Source organism: Nelusetta ayraudi, unplaced genomic scaffold, assembly GCF_046127955.1.
Source record: "Nelusetta ayraudi isolate G7.1 ecotype Tasmania unplaced genomic scaffold, CSIRO-AGI_Nayr_v1 ptg000027l, whole genome shotgun sequence".
Classification (NCBI taxonomy): domain Eukaryota; kingdom Metazoa; phylum Chordata; class Actinopteri; order Tetraodontiformes; family Monacanthidae; genus Nelusetta; species Nelusetta ayraudi.
Genome location: NW_027466077.1, coordinates 2,787,994 through 2,806,907, shown reverse-complemented (window position 1 = coordinate 2,806,907; position 18,914 = coordinate 2,787,994).

Genomic DNA, 18,914 nt, shown 5'->3' with positions numbered 1-18,914 from the left:
ATTGGCTCTCTACAGGATGGATAGGTGAAAAAAAATCCAGCTTTAACTCAACGAGACTCAGTAAATTGTTTGATGTGAAAATGCAGAAATATATTTTTTGCAGGATCTTAAACTGTCGGTTTATTTGATCAAGTCTCAGTTGAACTAAAAACTGCTGGGGCGAAATGTCGGCAAGTGTGAGGCTTTTTGGCAGGCAGCGTTGATTCTGCGCCATTCATAATGTCACACCGCTGCTCTGAATTGGTAATTTACGCTTCCTGCCACTTTGCCGTGTGGCTTTCCTCTCGCAAAAAAACACAAAAAAACCCAACAAAAAACAACGGCCCATCTTTTCTTTTGTGTCGTCTTATCTCGCAGTAACACTCGCCATGCCGTCCTACCTTCTCTCTTTCTCTCTCCCTCTCTCTCTCTTTCTCTCTCTCTTTCTCTCTCTTTCTCTCTCCCTCTCTCTCTCTCTGTCCCCATCAGCGGTTCAGGTCCAAAGATTCACCTGCTTCTGCCGGTCAGCTGTCAGCCCCTCCTCTCCCTGCCTGGTTTCCAAGCCTGGTCACATTTAGCGACGGGTCTTCAACAGAAGTTGGTGGCGGCGGCTTCTCTCTTCTCTCTGTGTGGGGGAAGAGACAGACAAAGATAGACGTGGTGAGTTACGAAGAAGAAAAAGAAGAAGAAGAGGAACAAACACTTTATTAATATAACTGAGGCTTATTTTTTACATTAATATATAAACTTTACGATAAAGAAAATACACAGATGATGAATGAATGATTGAAGCATTGCATAAAACTGACTAACTAAATAAATAATATTATAATATTATTATAGTTCATAATTAAATTAAGACGGAGTTGGAGGTAAAGATGGAGTTGGAGGTGGAGCTGGATGTGGAATTGGAGGTGAAGACGGAGGTGGAGGTGGGGGCGGGGGTGCAGAGCTTATGGTGCATCAGAGCTATGGTGCTAAAGGCGGCAGGGGACCCCTCTGATTTCATCAACGGCAGAAAGTGCAATTTCCTGCCACACGCAGCCATCAGTCACCAGCAGCTAATTCACTTTGCTCTGGCAGTGTGTTTGTAGTCGTTGGTTTTTATTACGACTATTTCTATTGCAAGTCGGTATTTCAATAAATAATAATTCTGATATTTTTCAACCCTGTGTATTTCACTTGGACGCAGGATGACGGCGAGCGGCGCTGATGATCATTTGACCGGGACCAAAAGTCTCACAGGACGGTGGTTTGACATCAAACTTGGGTGGGGGAACATTCAGACGGGAGGCTGGAAACGCCGGGCTAAATGTGCTGTTTTCTTTACATCTATAGTTTTTGTTGTTTTGACTCCACAGAGATGAAAAGAAGATGATCTGAAAACAGGTTGTCGTTGAACCTTTTTTTTTTTTTTAAACATTCACGCCAAATCTTTTGAAACTAAAAAGAAAAAAGAAAATTCACTGTTTCTGCAGATAATAATTGCGTATGTATATATACATATATTTCTTTTAAACTGCACTTCAATAATGCATGAGGTCATCCGCGGGTCTCTGCCTTTTCATCTTCGTCAGAATGATTCCAGTGAGGCGTCTGTGGAAATCTCTGTCTCAGCGATTATATCAAACATCCTCCCGCTGATGGTTTTAATAAAAGTGCCAGGTATCGGCCTGAAGTCGCGGGGATCTGAGCGTGCTCGGTACGTTCCCGGCGGGATCCCCATCATCCACGCTCACTCGCTGGGACCCTGTCGCTCGTCCCGCCGGCTTATCATTCATTGTATTCAAATAGATTGACGCCGGCCGCGGCCTTAATGGAGGCGAATTGAGCCGTAAGACTCTCTCCCGCTCCACGTCTCTCCCAAGTCGACTTCACACCCCCAGAGTCCAAGACGGTGGCACATTCATTTCAATGAGGTTGCTCACTCAGCGCATACGCAAAAAAAAGGTTTTTGACCTCCGCATTAATGGGCCCATAGAGCATGCGCAGTCGTGTCACTTCCCATCATGCCTCAGTAGCTCACATGATCTATTTGGCCAATCAGAACGATTCCTGGAGAATGTCACTTACAGACACGTCAGGACGCAGCCAATCAGAACGAGCTGAGACACAGCAGCATCTACAAAGTTATGATGTCACGCTGGGAATAAACTCTTTTCTCGTGATTTTCTGGCCTTCATCTTTTTTTAAACGACTGAAAGATCATAACTGAAAAATCTACAATAGAAAGATTTGCTATGAATCACGTTTCAGGTCACAGTCCTGTCAGCCATTTCAAAGATGTTAAGTTTTGTATTGCAGTCTATGGGAAAAATGCTTTTTGGACCCATGTTTTTCTTTTTTTTTGCAGCAGCAGCAGCAGCAGCAGCAGTACCTCAAGCGGCCACTGGGAAACATTGGCGCGCTGGCACATTGCCAGTCCAGTATCCGGTTCTTATAATACATCCATGGTCTACTCGCTCGTTATTTCTGCTGCGCAGTGGAATTGGCTGTTTTTTTTTTTCGCACACAAAGGAGGGAGCGAAGAGGCAGGTTAAGCCTTTAAATAATCCTCCAAAAATACCCACGCCTGCTAAGAACTCACTCCAAGAATTAGTGCAGTGCAGAGCGACGCCCCTCCAGAGAGCCCGATTTCCAGGTTCAATTACGTCGACATTGTCCAGAATATATGAGTTTACGTGTAATTCCTTTTCAGTTTTCATCCTAATCCTGCCTTTTTAACATTCCCACACCCAAGAGTTTTTTTTTTTTTTCCTTCTTCCTTTTCCCACTCTAAGCTTCTATTACAAAAGCCCACTAGGTCCGACGATAGTGATGGAGTCTTTGTTAGTGGACACTGCAATGGGGGCTGGAGGGGGGGAGGTTGATTGTCTGTTCTAATTAAATTAAAGAGACTTTACGAGGATTTTGGAATTCAAACGTGTTCACCAGAACCCCGGGCCAAAGAGGGACTGAACTGAACCATTTGTGGCGTTTGCAGCGTTTCGCAGCTGCTGACATTTACGCCCAAGTGTTAGCGCCAACTGAAACCATCTGGATCCTTCTGAGCGACAATCCCCTATCAAACACTTCCCGTCTGACTCCAGGGGGCGTGATACACGATGAGCAGCATTTAAAGGGAGCCGGTGGAGGAAGTGCTGCCCTGACGGCTAATAAGGCTAATCAGCGCGACCAGAAATACAACACATTTGGCGGCAGGAAACAATAGGAGGCGCCGCTAGTTAGGGGGCTAGTGGAGCGAAGCTCTGAACGTGCTTTTTTTCATTTCCTCCAGGAATACGTAGGGTTTTTTTCTTACAACAAGAGGGACGCAATTACACAAACTACATCTAATCTTAGCCTTTCATTACCTGCCATTATCAGCTCTCTGCTCTGAAATCGACATAATTTCAATATCCACATTTAGCAACGAGGGCCTTTGTAGTTACATAAATATATTTTTGGATTCTAAAGGAACACATTTTGTTTTGTTCCCTGAGATTAAACTAAACCCTGGACAATTTCAACTACTCCACTCTAGTATTCATCATTCGCGCAGAAGGTTCTGACTCTCCCCGAGGTGTCGGGCCAGCTAAGCGGCAGCAGCAGACCCCAAACAACAGAGAGTCCAGACTGAGCATCATTAGGCGTGAAAATAATTTGGCATTTTTCATTAAAAAAATAACACAAGGAGCAAAGTTCTGCCATTGAAGGCAAGACGTTTGCTGTTGTTCAGCGTTTTGAAGCCAAACAGTCGCTAATGTAACGAACGCATCTTTGTGCGCTAACACCAATTTGTGCGCACAGACGAGCCTCTTTTCTTGTCGTTGGTGTTAAATGTCTCTTCCTCTGACCGGAGGATGAACTCAGGGGAAGCCACGACAGCACAACACTTGAATCTTCAGGGTGTGTTTCCACTGGCTCTACTACGGTTGGTGCCGGTGTAGGTGGGGTCCGCCATTTCTGGCAATTTCAATGACGTGGCAAACTGTCATTGGCAAAGTGGTGTCCGTAAGGCAACGAGCTCTGTCCAGGGGTCCGGCAACTGCTGATGACGTCATATATGGCAGCTCTATTAGGACAAACTACATCGCGGTCCAATGAACGAACGAACGATATAGTATGTAATAGATAGATAGATTCAGAGGTCTGCAGCTCTTTGTTCACCCATGGTACAATTTCAGTGAAAAATTAAAAATCCACAAGCAGAGCAATTAAATACGGTGGTTTTGGTTTTCATGAAAGACTCCCACTCAGGTTTGGTCAAAGCTCGTACCCAATTAGTGCCCCGCTCTGTGCTACATCACCACTATGGTCCCTGGTCAGCAAGCTTGGAACCCCAAAGAAGCAGGGACCAAAATGATAACGTTTGGCCGTGTAGCGGCCAATGGAAACGCCTCCAAACGGAGCCGATGCGAGCCGAGCTGAAACAAGCCAGTAGAAACACGCCCTCTGATCGATCTGGCCCAGCCGGCGTCCCTCCACCGGAGGTCTGAAGAGAGGGAAGCTCTGCAGTCGCCGCCGAGCCATCAGGTTTTTGAAGGAACCAGCAATCCACTAGTACAAACCGTGCGGCCCCCCGGCTTCCGACGCTCGCATTAACGTGACGTTAACTCGTCGCACAGTTTAAGCGTTACGCATCCCACTCCTGGGCCGAGACAGCTTCATTTTGAAAAGTGCAAAGGTCCTCCGACGCCTCTGCAGAGGAAAGAGGAGGTGGAGGAGGAGGAGGAGGAGGAGGAAGAAAAAACCAAAAGAAAAGGAAAGGCTCATTCAAGCAGACGCTGCAATTTGAGATGGAAGGAAAGCAAAGCCTGGGAGGGCGCAGAGTGGTAATTTACTCACAGATTAATCACGTATCCAACTGTGCAAAGATTCTCCGAGGACACCAAGAAACAATAACATCCCTGAAAATAATTGTCTCCGTTTTTTTTTTTCTTCCCCCCAACGGACGTCAACTTTGTTCAACTCCTCTGGGTCTTTATCGGTGTGTAGCGTGTGTGTGTGTGCGCGGGTGCGTGCGTGCACGTTATTTCCCCAAAGCACTTATCATCATCATCATCATCGTTCAACGCCAACGCATTGTTGTCACTCCAAAATGAAGGAAGCGTTGCTCGCTGTTGATTCGCGCCCACGTTTTTTCAGTCTGTGCCACTTTTCTTTGTCGTCTCGCACGCCGTTCTTTGCTCCCGGCGCACGACTGACGTGCCGCTTCCTTCGTTCATTCAGCTTTAGCCGAGAGTGCCGTGCTGGTTCCGCTTGTGGGCCGAGCAGCAGGTGCTCGCTATTGACGCTCCGAGGGACAAAGAAAGATGCACAACCGCAGCTGTGTTTAAACAAAACTACGCTTGAACAACGCGGTGAACAATGTATTTGTTGATAAACAAGCAGCAGCAGCAGCAGCAGCAGCAGCAGCAGCAGCAGCAAAAAAAAGCAGGAGCAGCAGCTGAAGATATGGTAGCACAGGGGTGAAACACGAGCGGAGGAAGCCGACATGGTTGGGGACGCCAAAGGAGGCCATCCCCGACACGTCTCTCTCTCTGTCTCTCTCTGTCTCTCTCTCTCACACACACACACACACACACACACACACACACACACACACACACACACACACACACACACACGCTGCTCTTCTCTGCTGTCTTCTCCTTTTGCACCTTGTTGGTGGGAGCTCTCCACTGAAGTGACAGCACACACCAGAGGGTGCAGGACTTGTTGCCAGAGCACGCCGCCTCCTTCACTCCTCCCTTCATCCTCCTCGCCCCCTCCCCCTCGTCCCCTTTCTAAGGGTAAGCTCGCTGCGCACTTCCTGGGCTCCGACCCGCACGTGCGGCGCGTCCGCCTCAGAGAGCCCCCGCGGCTCGGTGACAGCCGGGCCAAGAGGACACGCGCGTCGCGTATTTAGCCCGCAGCTTCGCTGCGCATAAGCTCACGCGTGCGGGAGACATATGCGCAAGAGGAAGAAGAAAAAAAAAAAAAAAAGACCGCGGCGGCCCCGGTTTTCTGCTTCAGTCCACCGCGAGGACCACATGCTCGACTTCTCCTTGAAGTAGCGGGGCCGGGCTATTGTTCCTCCAGAGCCCTTTACCGCCGTTTGGCCCCCCGGGGCCCAGCGGAAGGATGTGGCATTTTAAAGGGGACTCGGCGCTCCTACTTAGCATGTAGCAAGGTTTCCATTTATACATCACGATGCTGCAGGGCTGCCGGCTGCCCCGCGTTTATTTATTTCACATGTCGATCCAGGAAAGAGCACACACAGGAAAAAAAAAAAAAAAAAAAAATCAACTAGTCGTCTGAGCCAACATCCAACATGAGCCAATAGTTGCCTTTCCACTGCAGTTTTTCACAAAATAAAAGCGATGTTTCTAAAATTTACAGTTGCTATTTGCAGGTGTTTCCATTGAATGGTGTGCCGCGCATAAGAAACAACATTTGATGTTGTTTGCTGTCAAGAATGTATCACAAGGACTGTGGGTAACTGCCCAAGAAAGTAGATGGCTGGAGACGCTATATTCAGATTGAGGTGTTTATTTACAAAAAAAAAAAAGAAAAACAAGAAACTTTGACGTCCAGAAAAATTGAGGGAAAATTAATGGGAAAATTAACACAAAGTTATTCACCTACTCTTGTCGGCAGCTACTGAACCACTCAAGCCTTGGTGGTCAGAGGCGTTTAACTACCAAGCCTCTCCCTCTGGTCCAACCCACAAAGAAGAACTGGCAAATAAAGAAAATATCCAATAAAAGGTATTCATGAAACATTGGAAGCTCTCTACCATCGCTCTCACAACCAAAACAAAGATGTACACAATTCGACTACTTCCCCCTGTTCCACTATGAGCACACCTGTGCACCTGTGTGTCCTATAACAAGTCCCACTTCAGAGCAGCTCTGGTTCAGACCCAGTGACTGTGGAGGAGAGACAGCAGTTAACAGAACCCCTCAGCAAACAATGAAAGGCTGAATAAGAATGAATAAATAACCTGACTTGCCTAAACAGAGACTGTGTGTTTTCTTGAAATATCTGACTGTAGGGGATGGTGTAAATATTCAAGTGTTGATTAATTGTGATGCGTGCACTCACCGCAATGACAGAGGGGAATATGAATATGTGGTACCGGTGTTGTGTGTGTTTTGCTGAGTGCCAGGTGCTGTCTGTCTTCGGTGACGGTGACTGCCTCACAGAATGGTTGTTAAATTTTTCTCTTTGATCACATGTAAATAAAACATTCATTCTCCTCCTCCGTTAATAATAATGTGCTATTTTCACATCCGCGACACCTTTGCTATATACCCCCTATATGTAGACGTTTGAAAAACCACCTCGTGAGAGCGTCAAAACCTTTTAGCCATATGTTTTCTTTTGTTGTTGCACAATTCTAGGGGTAATGGAAAGGCAGGTAGTGAGAATGTTTTCCCACAAAATGCCTTTTGTAGCAAAGGGCCATACTCGCTTTAGCTCAAAGCCTGTCCATTCATTCTCAGCTGAATAGCTGAGAATGAATGGACATTGAGACAAAGAAAGCTGACATTCCCACATAAGATTCACTGAGAATCACTCGTCTTCACATTTTCATTTTTCATGGAGCAGCCTCACATAATCAACTACCCAAGACTCTCAAGAGAAGGAGAGGATTCCAAGGGAGTTTGCTGGCAAGATAGAGGCCGATTAGAGTCGCACAATAGGAGAGAATTTTACGTATTTTGCAAAATAAGGCTTTCAGTTTGTTTGCCCATGATTAATCGCCCACACACTTTCATTCCTGCACAACTCCAAACACTAAGAATGACAAACTGGGGCTCAGACGGGACTAAACTCCGGTCTGCACAAACTCCCGGCTTAAGTGCCTCGGCGGCTGCCAAACATGCGGCCGGGCCTGCGATGAATTCTGCATGAGTTGTATGAACAAAGTGAAATGAATCATTCATCGGGACGGCCAACGTATTTATTGCCAGACGATTAAATTTTTAATACAAAAGCCACTGCGCCAAAACCGCTGGACTCAACTAAAGTGTGTCCGAGGCCAGTCAGGGGTTGAAGAAAGTGAAGCCTTTAGTGCCGCTTGCTGCTCTTATTCACCTGCTTCTGATCAAAGTGCATCATCATTGGGGCCGCGGCCGCCTTCGTTAGCAGATTAACCCCTAAAATCCTGTTTTCAATCTGATGTGGCAGCCAGATTCAGGCTCTCTTTCCCAAGTCCACTGATCGATGCCCAACACACACCCACATCACAAGGCCGGTATTAACGCTTGAAATCGGCCCCCGCCGCCGTACGTGGCGGACTGGGGACATCACAGGGCGTCGAGCGGCGAGCCCGTTAGTCGGGCGGATTATGGTTACATAACAGCTCAACAGCACAGCACGACAACTTTTCAGCAGGAACGCTCAGAGTCGGAGACACATGAAGGCATCGTGTCTCTCTGCCATTTTCTCCCATAAACGTACTTTACGTTGACTTGAGAGAAGAAACTCAGCTCTCATATTGGCGTGACCTGCGTGGCAGCCTTGGCGGTTCGAAGAGACGGAGCCTTTCATTTGCTGGAGACAAGAGTTTCCATTTATCACAACGGAAAAAAAGCCTTCCAGAACTCATCACTGCGGCGGCGATTTTGACAAAAAGCATATTCGATCCGTCGAATTTATCCTGTCGCAGCCGATTCCTTGCAATCGGCCACAGCAGCGCCGATGCTCTTGTCTCACACACACACACACAGGCAGACACCGGCACCTGCGGATGTGTTTTCAATGACTTATTTCCTCACTTTCCAACCAAGTCACATCGGCTCAGAGAGGACGGATCACAAATTGGTTTACTGTCTTTTTATAAAAAAGACGCAGCAGCACAACTCCGCTGGTCACCCCTAATAAGTTATCATTATTTACTTCAATGCCCGCGCGAGACGCCATAATCCCCCTTTTCGCAGCCGCGGACACCGCTACATTCTCTATCGCCACGGCAACGGACTCTGTTGTCAGGTGTTTCGCCCGGCCGGCATGCGAAATAAGAAGCGCGGTTAGCGGTAATTTACATAATGAAAGGCCGCGAGCAACGCAGGGCTTCTCCAAGGCAACCGACTCCGACGGCCGCCGTCTGTTCATCACGACTGGCTGGTTGGCTGGTTGGTGTGGACACGCTGCACCTGACAAATGTGACAGCGATTATTAATCGCCAACCGGCTCTGGGTTGGCCGGGTTAATGAGCGGAGAGCAAGACGGCAGCCCGCCTGAACTTTTTCATTGGAGGTTGTTAGCGAATTTTGCATATTAAGAGGCCTTTCCAACTATATGGAATGACAAAGTGCCTGTTTTGTTTTCCAAACATCGTGACATGATTTAGAAAGAAAATGCTTCTTTTAATCTGTTTTGTGTGCTGCTGAAAGAGGAGAATTTACGTTACTTTCACGGCAACTGATGAAGATTGCCAACCCCCGACATCCCTCCCCTCAGACAAAACTGACCTGAACAGGCACTGGAACTCCCAACTCCAGACGTCGACTCGCTGTAAGTGGCTCCGCCGTTGCGTTGCCAAACACGCGGCCGAGCCTGTGATGAATTGTGCATGAGTCGCATGAACAAAGTGGGATGAATCATTCATCGGAGGCCCCGACGCATTTATTGCCAAACGATTAATTTTTGATACGCGCCACCGTTCCACCTATCGGTCCGACACAGGCCCGACCGGCTCCGACCTCTGCAGCTGGAAACAGCCGCGGCTGCTTCTCGACTCCAGATCTTTTTGATCTCAGCTGTGGGTGAAATTGGACTTGATCGAATCATTTTTAATGGCGGCTGGACAACATTAGAGGCAATCCGCAGGCCGACTCTGAGTCGTATCGATGAGCCTTTCCCCCCCTCGTGAGAGTGTTTTGCAGCCAAACCGCTTCCTTTTCTGGAAGCTGGAAGAATTCACAAGAATTCACAACAACAGGAAGTGAAGCCGTGAAACGGGCAGCGGTTGTTTCAGAACCTGCGCCGAGTGGGGCACCGGGCAACCGCCGGGACGATTTGCATTTCCAATCCAGCTGCACATAATTGACCTGTCAACACGCGCCGCGTTTCCAGGCCACATTAACGCAAACTCACAGCAGCTAAACCGCTGTGGCGGCGCAGCAGTGGAATGTCTGCTCAGCCAGTGCGGAATACATTCCGTTCTCTATCTGGCCTCGGCCTTGATGGGACTGGATGTATCGCCGGGCGTCATAATGCACCTGTGCAGTCTGAGTTAATGGGACAAGAGAGATGAGCGGTGGTGGTGGCGGTGGCGGCGGTGTGTGTGTGTGTTTGTGTGTGCCTGGCGGTCGTCGACTGTGTCGTGCCTTCCGACACGTGAAAGAGCGAAGGGAGAAATTCGGGAAGCGCAAACGCACATTAGAGTCAAATTAGATCAGCGCCGCTCTGTCGTCACCGCTCTTGAGGTACGTCGCCCCGGAGGTACGACTGGGTCCAGCTTAATTCTGGGAAGAAAAAAAAAGCAACAACACAAAACAACACACACAAAAAAACGCAACCCTGAACCAAAGGCCATTTATAGTTCCCGTCATCTGATTTGCGTTGGGTAAACGACTGCAGGGGAGGAAGTCGTTTCCCAGTTTATCAACCGACGTCCAGGAAAACAATTTTTTTTTGCAAAATGACCTCAGAAAAAAATATAAAATACACAATGACAGTGGCAGCGACGCGCAGCTAAATATCTACTCAAAGCCTCAGAGTGCCCTCGCATCTTTTGTCTCTTGATTTCTGGCATTAGAAGTGTCCCCTTGCCACTTGTTACGAATATATTAGCCTTTACGTGATTGATTGAATTAATTCATTATTTCCCTCAGATTTTTTATTTATTTTTTTTTTTTTCTACCTTGCCACTTATGTGAACGAAATGATGAACAAACAGAGAAGAAGACGCCTGTAGGTTTTTTGGAGGGGGCCTGAATAGGAATTACCCGGCGGAACGCGGCTAATTAGCGAGCATTAGCATATGCAAATGGGGCGTTATCTTGTGTACAGAATGTTGCTCATGGTAAACACTGGATAATCACTTTAACGAGTTTAGCTGTTTAAATGCTGGTAATTGCATTATGTCTAAACGGGATTGATTCGCCGGGAAAAAACAAGACAAAAAACGCCGGGGCTCCGGCAGGAAGACGGAGAGATTTTTCTCCTTTCTTGTCCACGCCACTCGTCCGTCCGTCCGTCTCGCTCACCTTGGTGCCAAGGTCTCTTTTATGACGGCGAGAGCGGATAAAGAAAAAAAAGCAACGGAAGACGTGCTCTGCCTTGGTTTTGTTAATCGGTTGAAGAGGCGTTGAGAAGCGAGGCTCTGTCTGTTTGTGTGACGGCAACGAGGCGCTGATGCAAACAGGAAGCCCGGTGCAAGGCTGCACCTCGATGAATGTGTTGATCTGCCCGTCCCTGAAAGACTTCAGAAACTTCTGCTTTTTCCATCGCTAGTAAAATATATCCATCCATCTGTCTATCTATGCTACTCATTCCACTTGTTTGGTTATAATGCAAAGTGACGCAAAAGGAATTTCCTGTCCCTCTGAAGGACAGAGGGAGAGTTGTTGTGTTTTGTTGTTCTCTAACAACAAAACTGGCAGTGTTTCATGTGAGAATGGGTGAAAAAAGGTTTGGTCAAAAGTCGTAACGCAACGAACAGTAATGCCATGGACAGAAAGAAGATTAAATATACACTACCAGTCAAACGTTTGGCCACATACTTCTGATTTAATGGTTTTTCTTTCATTTTCATGACTATTCACATTGTATAATTGTCACTCAAGGCATCAAAACTGTGAATGAACACATGTGGTAAATGTATTAAAGAAAAACATGTGAAATAACTCAAATAAGTTTTATATTTTAAACCATCTACAATAGAAACCTTTCATATAAAACGTATAACATATTTAGGTATTTAACATTTTTTTCTGTTGCCATGTTAGCTGCCACATATCTTGGTCATATATTTGATGTCTTCAGTCTGCATCTAGAGTGAAGAAAGTTATCCAAATAAAGAAGAAACAGGCCAAAAGCCAAACTTTTGACTGGTAGCGTATATGTAGTTTATCTTTTTGTTTTATTACATTCTCTTTTTAGTGAACTGCCCACACACAAAAAAAAATAAATAAAATAAAATAAAAAATGATTGTGGGCTTTATGAGCTGAAGCTGAAGGACTTTCGGTGACTGGAGAGTCTGTCGTCAGAGGTTAGAGCCCAGTGAGTGACAGTGGACAGCCGAGAGCCCCGGGGAGGACTTCTCACTCAGAGGATGTTACATACACACACACACATACACGTGCACACGCACACACACACACACACACACACACACACACACACACACACACACACACACGTACACGCACGCACGCACACACACACACACACACACACACACACACACACGTGCACACGCACGCACACACACACACACACACACACACACACACACATCCCTAGCATGGCCACGGGGGGGAATCCAGAGATGCGCCAGGGTGCGTGTTCGAATCATCACACACTTTTCTCGGTCTGTGCGCTGAACACAAAAGGAAGGAAAAGAAGAAAAGCAGCCGGATCTCGGAGAGGGCGAGCGCTGCTGTCTCTCTCTCTCTCTTGAGTCACACCGCAGACCTCGCAGCGGCAGGAAGACACACACGGCATGGCTTCATCACGACGCAGCAAGTCAACACAAAAACTTTGCCATGAATTTCCTTTCCTGTCCTTGGATTCGTCACACGGAGCCACAAGGACAAAAGGGGCCCAGAGAAAGAGTTTGCAAAGTGAAGGTGATTGGACAAAAACCTTCTGGCTGTCACTTGTCAGCGAGCAAATCAGATTGTAGCCGCTAGTTTAGCCGCAGAGGTTTCATACTGCGTTCAGTACCACTACGTCTAGCGTAAAATCTATATCAGAAAAGATTGGAGCGTATCTGAGCGTTCCTGCTTTTGTTGTAGTAGCATCTTCTTCCTTCTGATCTTCTTTTGTGGTGTTCACAGGCGGCTCAGATCAAAGTGGCTTTTCTGTTTGGTCCCAACCGATCCTTTCTCTCAACTCCCGCCTCTTTACTAGCCAGGGAAGATGATTGGCCATGTAATTCATGGACAAGCAGGACCCTCAGGAAGCAAGACTTCTTGAGCCGCAATCTGAGGTTCAGGGTTCGACTGAATCACTCAACAAAAAAGATCAAGCGTGTTTCCAACGGCACTCACAAGTCTCTCTGAAACTCTCGGATTTGTTCCTTCCTCTCAATCGCTGCATTTTTGCAAACTTTCCAAAAGCCATCGTCTCCTGGAACCCATCGAATCCGCGACTTTCTGATTTCCCACATCACAGTGAACACACAATGACGACGTCTGCGCTCATACTCTTATCCTGAGGCTCCTGCTTTGTCTCCTTGATTGTTGCTCCAGGGCCAATTAACTCAAACAATAGACTAAGTGTAGTGCTGCAATGATGCTCCGACACCAACACAAAGAGGCGCATAAATGTGGTTGTACGGAGGAAGTGCGGAGCAGAAGGAGCTGACAGAGATCCTGTTTGGGGTTAATTAATTACAACACAACAGGGGACAATAAATGTCAAACGTAATAAGTTGGTTTTTTGTTTAATTGCGGAAAAAATTATCTGCATTTCCTGCCGACGACATCAAAACAAGGAAATTAAAGAGACGCTCGGAGGATATTTGATAATTCGAGTCACTTTTCACCGTTTCATGAGGTTCAATAGGCTCACGGAGGGGATAATTGGCATATTAATCACTAACGAGGGCAATCAGCGTGGCCCGGGTTGGAGCACGCCGTTCATCTCCTCGGACGAGGCAAGCAGTTGACCGGGCGGCAGATGTTGTCCGTCTGCACGGCTGGAAAAACTGACTCCTGTCCCGTAAGCGGAGATTTCCTTTCTACACGGCTAAATCAAACTCAGGCGGCTCTCAGCTCCACAAGCCTTTAAAGTATATATATATAAAATAAAAAAATAAAAAAAGTGTGAATTCCGTGACTGCTGCCGCACTGCAGGGCAAAACCATGACTCAATGACTCAATGACTCATTTATTGGGGTTCCTCCTCCCGGGTTTACCTCTAACTGGCCTCCAGTTAAACCGCCGTTAAACTTAATGGACCTTAAAGTTTGCATATGCTGCCAAACATACTTCCACATCTGGAGCCCCAGAAACTGACACAGTCCTTGCAGATACATTCTGCGGCGCAATAAATCTCACTCGTTTAGCGCGCCCACACACACACACACACACACACACACACACACACACACACACACACACACACACACACTTTGAGTCGTGTCCCATTAAGAGATGACATTCAGGAGGTGTTATAGGGATAATTACTAGCGTGACAAAAGAAAAGAATTTTGGAATTGTCAACTGTGATCACACGCAGTTGATTGAACTCTGGGTTTCTGACCTGCTAATGAGAAACTTGCATGCATGGCAGTGCAAGTGCAGTGGGAAAAGAAAATAAATAAGTTGCCATTGTCAACACGTTTGTCAACCGTCAAACGGCTCAGAAATGAAATCAGCTTGCCTCTTTTTGCTTGTGGTCCAGCCCTCTGTGATGTCACAAGGGGCACTCAAACCTCTCATCGTTTACTAACAACACAGCAGCACCACAGCCAAGTGTTGGCCCCGCCTTCTTTTGTCCCCTTCCAGATTGGAAGGGGGCAAAAGAGGGCCTCCCTTCCCCATTCCAGATCATTTTCAGCAGGAGGATAAATATGTGTTGGTTTTTTTTTTGAGGTAGATCTTTTTTTTTTTTTTTAGGTCTGGGATTAAAAAAAGATGAAAAGATTATATGCCCATCACATGGAGCAATTTCCTGGCAAATAGTTAACAGATTAAACAAAAACCATGGCAGCTCGTTTCCTGAAAACTGCTTCAATCGCAATCAGGGCTGTGTCTTCTTCAGTTCGGACGACACAGGAACGTTGCCTTCACTCAAAATATGTCGCCTAACAGCTTCTCACCGAAGGTGGGCCGCAGGTGGGCGGGCAGCCAGGGCAGCGCCCCTTCCTGCCCCCCCCCCACACCGCCCCTCCCTACCCCTGGTCCATCGCCGCCGCCCTTCCCCAAACCACTTCCCACCTTACGTGCTCTCGGCGGGCCGGAGAGTCATTAGCAGGTAATGAATGCAGGGGGGACCTGGGATTCCACAGAGTCTGTCGGTCATTTTCCTCGCCGCTCCTCGTCCACACTCAGGGTGGCGGGGGGTGATTGGACGTGGGAATTTAGATCATTTTGGTCCAAGCTCGGGAGGAGATACGTCGTAATTGGCTCCCCTCGGAGACTCGACCAGCAAAAAATGTGCCAGATTGGCTTTGGCCGTTTCATCACGTTTCCACATAGGCCACCTGTAACGAGATACACACTTCCCTTCCAAACACACACACACACACACAGAGTCTTGAGGGTCGATGAGGCAGTTCTGATTATTACCCCGCAGCGTGGGAGTTGGAAATCTTGGCCGCCGTGATTGGATGACACGCTGTGGCGAGACGGCGTGGAAGCGATCTGATGGCTGTGCGGCGGAAAGTGGCCATCAAGAGGCGGCTGCCAAGCTGAAATATACAAGAGGAACCAGAGCCGCAGTTAAATATGGATGTCCTACTGAGGAGGAGCGTGTGTGAGTGTGTTTGTCTGCATCTCCACAGACATTTTCATCAAGAAAACATCTGGCGTTTAATAATAAAGGAGGCTGAAAATGAGGCAGCTTTGAGCACATTTCTGCCCCCTTTGGTTCTTCGGTCTTCATAACATCTCGAGTGACTAATGTCGAGTCGAGTGACTCGAGGGAGTTGGTAATAGTGCAGGGCTGCAGAAGTCGGACCGCGAAGCGGTACGATGGAAAAGAAGAAGGAATCCAGAGGAGAACAGAGCCAGTCACTGGATAGAATGCAACAATATGCAACTACAATCCCAGATTAGTCTGGTGTGTGTTCCAGAGGTTGAGTGTGGTTAAATGTGCTTTTGGGCGTTTTTGGGCCCGGCATTAATTTGAGCCAAGATAGGAGTCAAAGTTATTTTTAACAGCGCGAGCGGCGGTAACGCGATGACTCACAGCGTCAGCGGACAGGAAGTGCTCGGATCCTCGCACAGCCAAGGAGGACTGCTTGAATACAAATAGGTCTTACGAAGCCAAGACCTTTCGCTATATATTGGGAACAAAGTTTCTGAAAAATATGAAGAAAAAAAGAAAAAACACTCGCTGAGACACGAGCTTCCTTCGGTTTCGCCAACAAGACGCTGCAAATGACCGAAGAGGAACTTCGTACCAGTCCAGCTCCACTCCGGGGGCGAGACAAGACCAAACTCGCCGGTCCAAACTCCACAAAGCAATGCAACGCCGCGCTGTGGATTGACTGTTGCTAGGTGACGAGGAGTTCTGACGCTGTGACACTGTAGGAATGTTCTGCAGAAAAATTATCTGGAGGCTCGCAAGAATGTGTGTTTTTCCATCCGTTTTTTTTTTTCTTTCTCCCTCTGCTGGGCTGCACTTGCACACATCCACATGCTGCCATGTGCATAGACCTATGGAATGAAATGTCATACTGCACATGTGAGCCTTAAAGAAAGAGAGAAAAGAGGAAGAACTGCAAATCAATAAAAACTAGTGGATGCCGGCGCTGCGGCGTGATAGAGGGCTTCCGCCGGCGAGCGAATGGCGTGATAAAGACGGCGCAAGCGGCGAGGGCCGCGAGGTCGAAGGGAAATCTCATTGTCATCCGTCGCATTTTCGAGCCGCCATCGGGTCGGGACCAAACCTCCGGCGAATGATGAATGAGCTGCTGGAAGTCGAGGTCTCGCGTGCAATCTTCACCCATATCATAACTGTCAGCGTGGCCACTGTCACAGCTGTGCGGAGGGAAGGGAGGCAGCGGGGGGGAAGAGGGAGGGCGTACAGCACCATACATATGTCAAGTAGTAGGAGGAGAGGGGAGAGGGAGGTGGCGAGCGATGAGCAGACTCATATTTAAAGAAGTCGCTCACAGTTTCAGATGTTATCCTCCGGCCCAACCCTGGAACCATCGAGATTTAACAGGCTTTGATAACCTACGCTGGCGAGCCAATGAAATGTGAAGCAAATCAGTTTCATCAGCCATCCATCAACTGGGAGAGCCAATAAATGCGCTCGATAATGTAAAAGCCATGACGGTGGAAAAAAAAGAGATGAAGCTCCCGCTGACTCCCTCCACCTCAGAAATCCCTCCGAACTTCCGGGGGAAAAGCAGGAGGAACAGCAGCAATGCAACAGACTGGCGGTTAGGATTAATTGTCTGTAATTTTTGCTTATTAGAGAGGAAGGAGGGCGGGATGAAAAAAAAGAAAAAGAAAATCCATCCTGGCACCGCCGAGTCTTTTTCTAATGGCAGCGTTTATCTCGGGTGCTGAGACACGAGGTGTGTCTGCGGCAGCTGCCTTCAGAACAAACTGTTCCGCCATAGAAACAGCAGCAGCCATCGCTATGGTGACCGAAGAAATATGAGCTATACTTTGCTCGACTTTTTTTTCTTCTCCCCCCCGACTCCCTCCTCCAGATTCTTGGGCGGTCTCTGCGAGTGCTGCGGCCCATGCTAGACCAGGTCACCTCGGTGAGTCACAGCCTGAAAAGGAAAACCTCTGCCGGTCTTTTCTTAAAAGATAAAAAAAAAAGGAAATAATAAAAATGCAGGCATTTATTAATATTTTCTGAAGAAGAAGAAGAAGCCTTTCTGCTGTTTCTTTTTTTTTTTTTTGTTTATGTCGCACATAAAAAGACGGGATGCCGTCACGGCCAACGAGCCGCCGCAGCACAAATCCGAGCCCTCGATCTCTTATTGCACAGAATCTCATCTCATCTCAAGGACGTCCCTCGCCGCTCGCCAATTGTTCATTGGCGGCGAATGATGGCGAGAGGCGAAGCACGTTGAATGACCCTGAACTTGGCGGCAATGGTTTTTTAGTGACACCCCCCCCCCCCCCCCCTCTTTAGCACCCCCTCCCAGGGCTGAGCGGCTATTCGACACACGCAACCGCCGAGGTAAATGAAGGCGTCGGCCGGGAGAGAAAGAAAGGGCGGAAGAGTCCTTTAAAGGTGAAGATGTCAGCCATTGGCCGGCTGGGCACCAGTCAACGAAGGGGGAGGGGCAGGGGCGGGGCCGGTGGTGGTCGGGGGCTTCGCCGGCCTCTGATTGGGGATTGAGGACGGCGTGTTCTTAGAGCAAAGTGTGTGAAACCTGGGACACACACACACACACACCACCAACACACATACACACTCTGCATGCTCTCATCTGCCTCTGCTAATTAGCTGCTCGCTGAGAGAGCGCCGCGCTGCCCGCCAACCCCATTAGCCCACCAAACTGCCCCCACCCCCTCCCTCGTCGATACGCCCCTCACAAACACACACACCCACGGCGTCTCCAGCTAACTACACCCGAGAAGGACAGGTGCCCCTCCTCTTACCCCCACCCCCACCCATCAGCATCGACAACTAAAGGAATCTCAGCGATGTGTTGACGGCAAGATTGCTGGGTGTTTGCGGCGATTCGGACAGCGGAAATAGAACGGCTGGTCGCGGAGGACCCCCCCACCCAAACCCTCTCAATCCCCTCCACCGCACGCCTCTATTCTTCCCAAATAGCAGCCGGCATTGACAGCCTAACATCAGCAGGCCAATTAACGTCTGCAGCTCCACTTTTTAATCAGGCGCCTGTGCAGACGCCTCCGTCCGGCAATATCTGGGCCGGCGTTTTGTTTGCAGATTTTCCTTCCGGAAGAGCGAAAATTAAATTCCCGTTCGGCCAAAGTGATGATGATTGGCAGGAGAGTGGAAGCGTCTGCAGATCAACGGAAGCCCTTGACAGACGCAGTACACAACCGGCAAGCTTTCCCGAAGAACAATTAAGACGGATTAATGTTTACCGCGTTGCCATGTGCGGCAAAATTCACAATGAGGC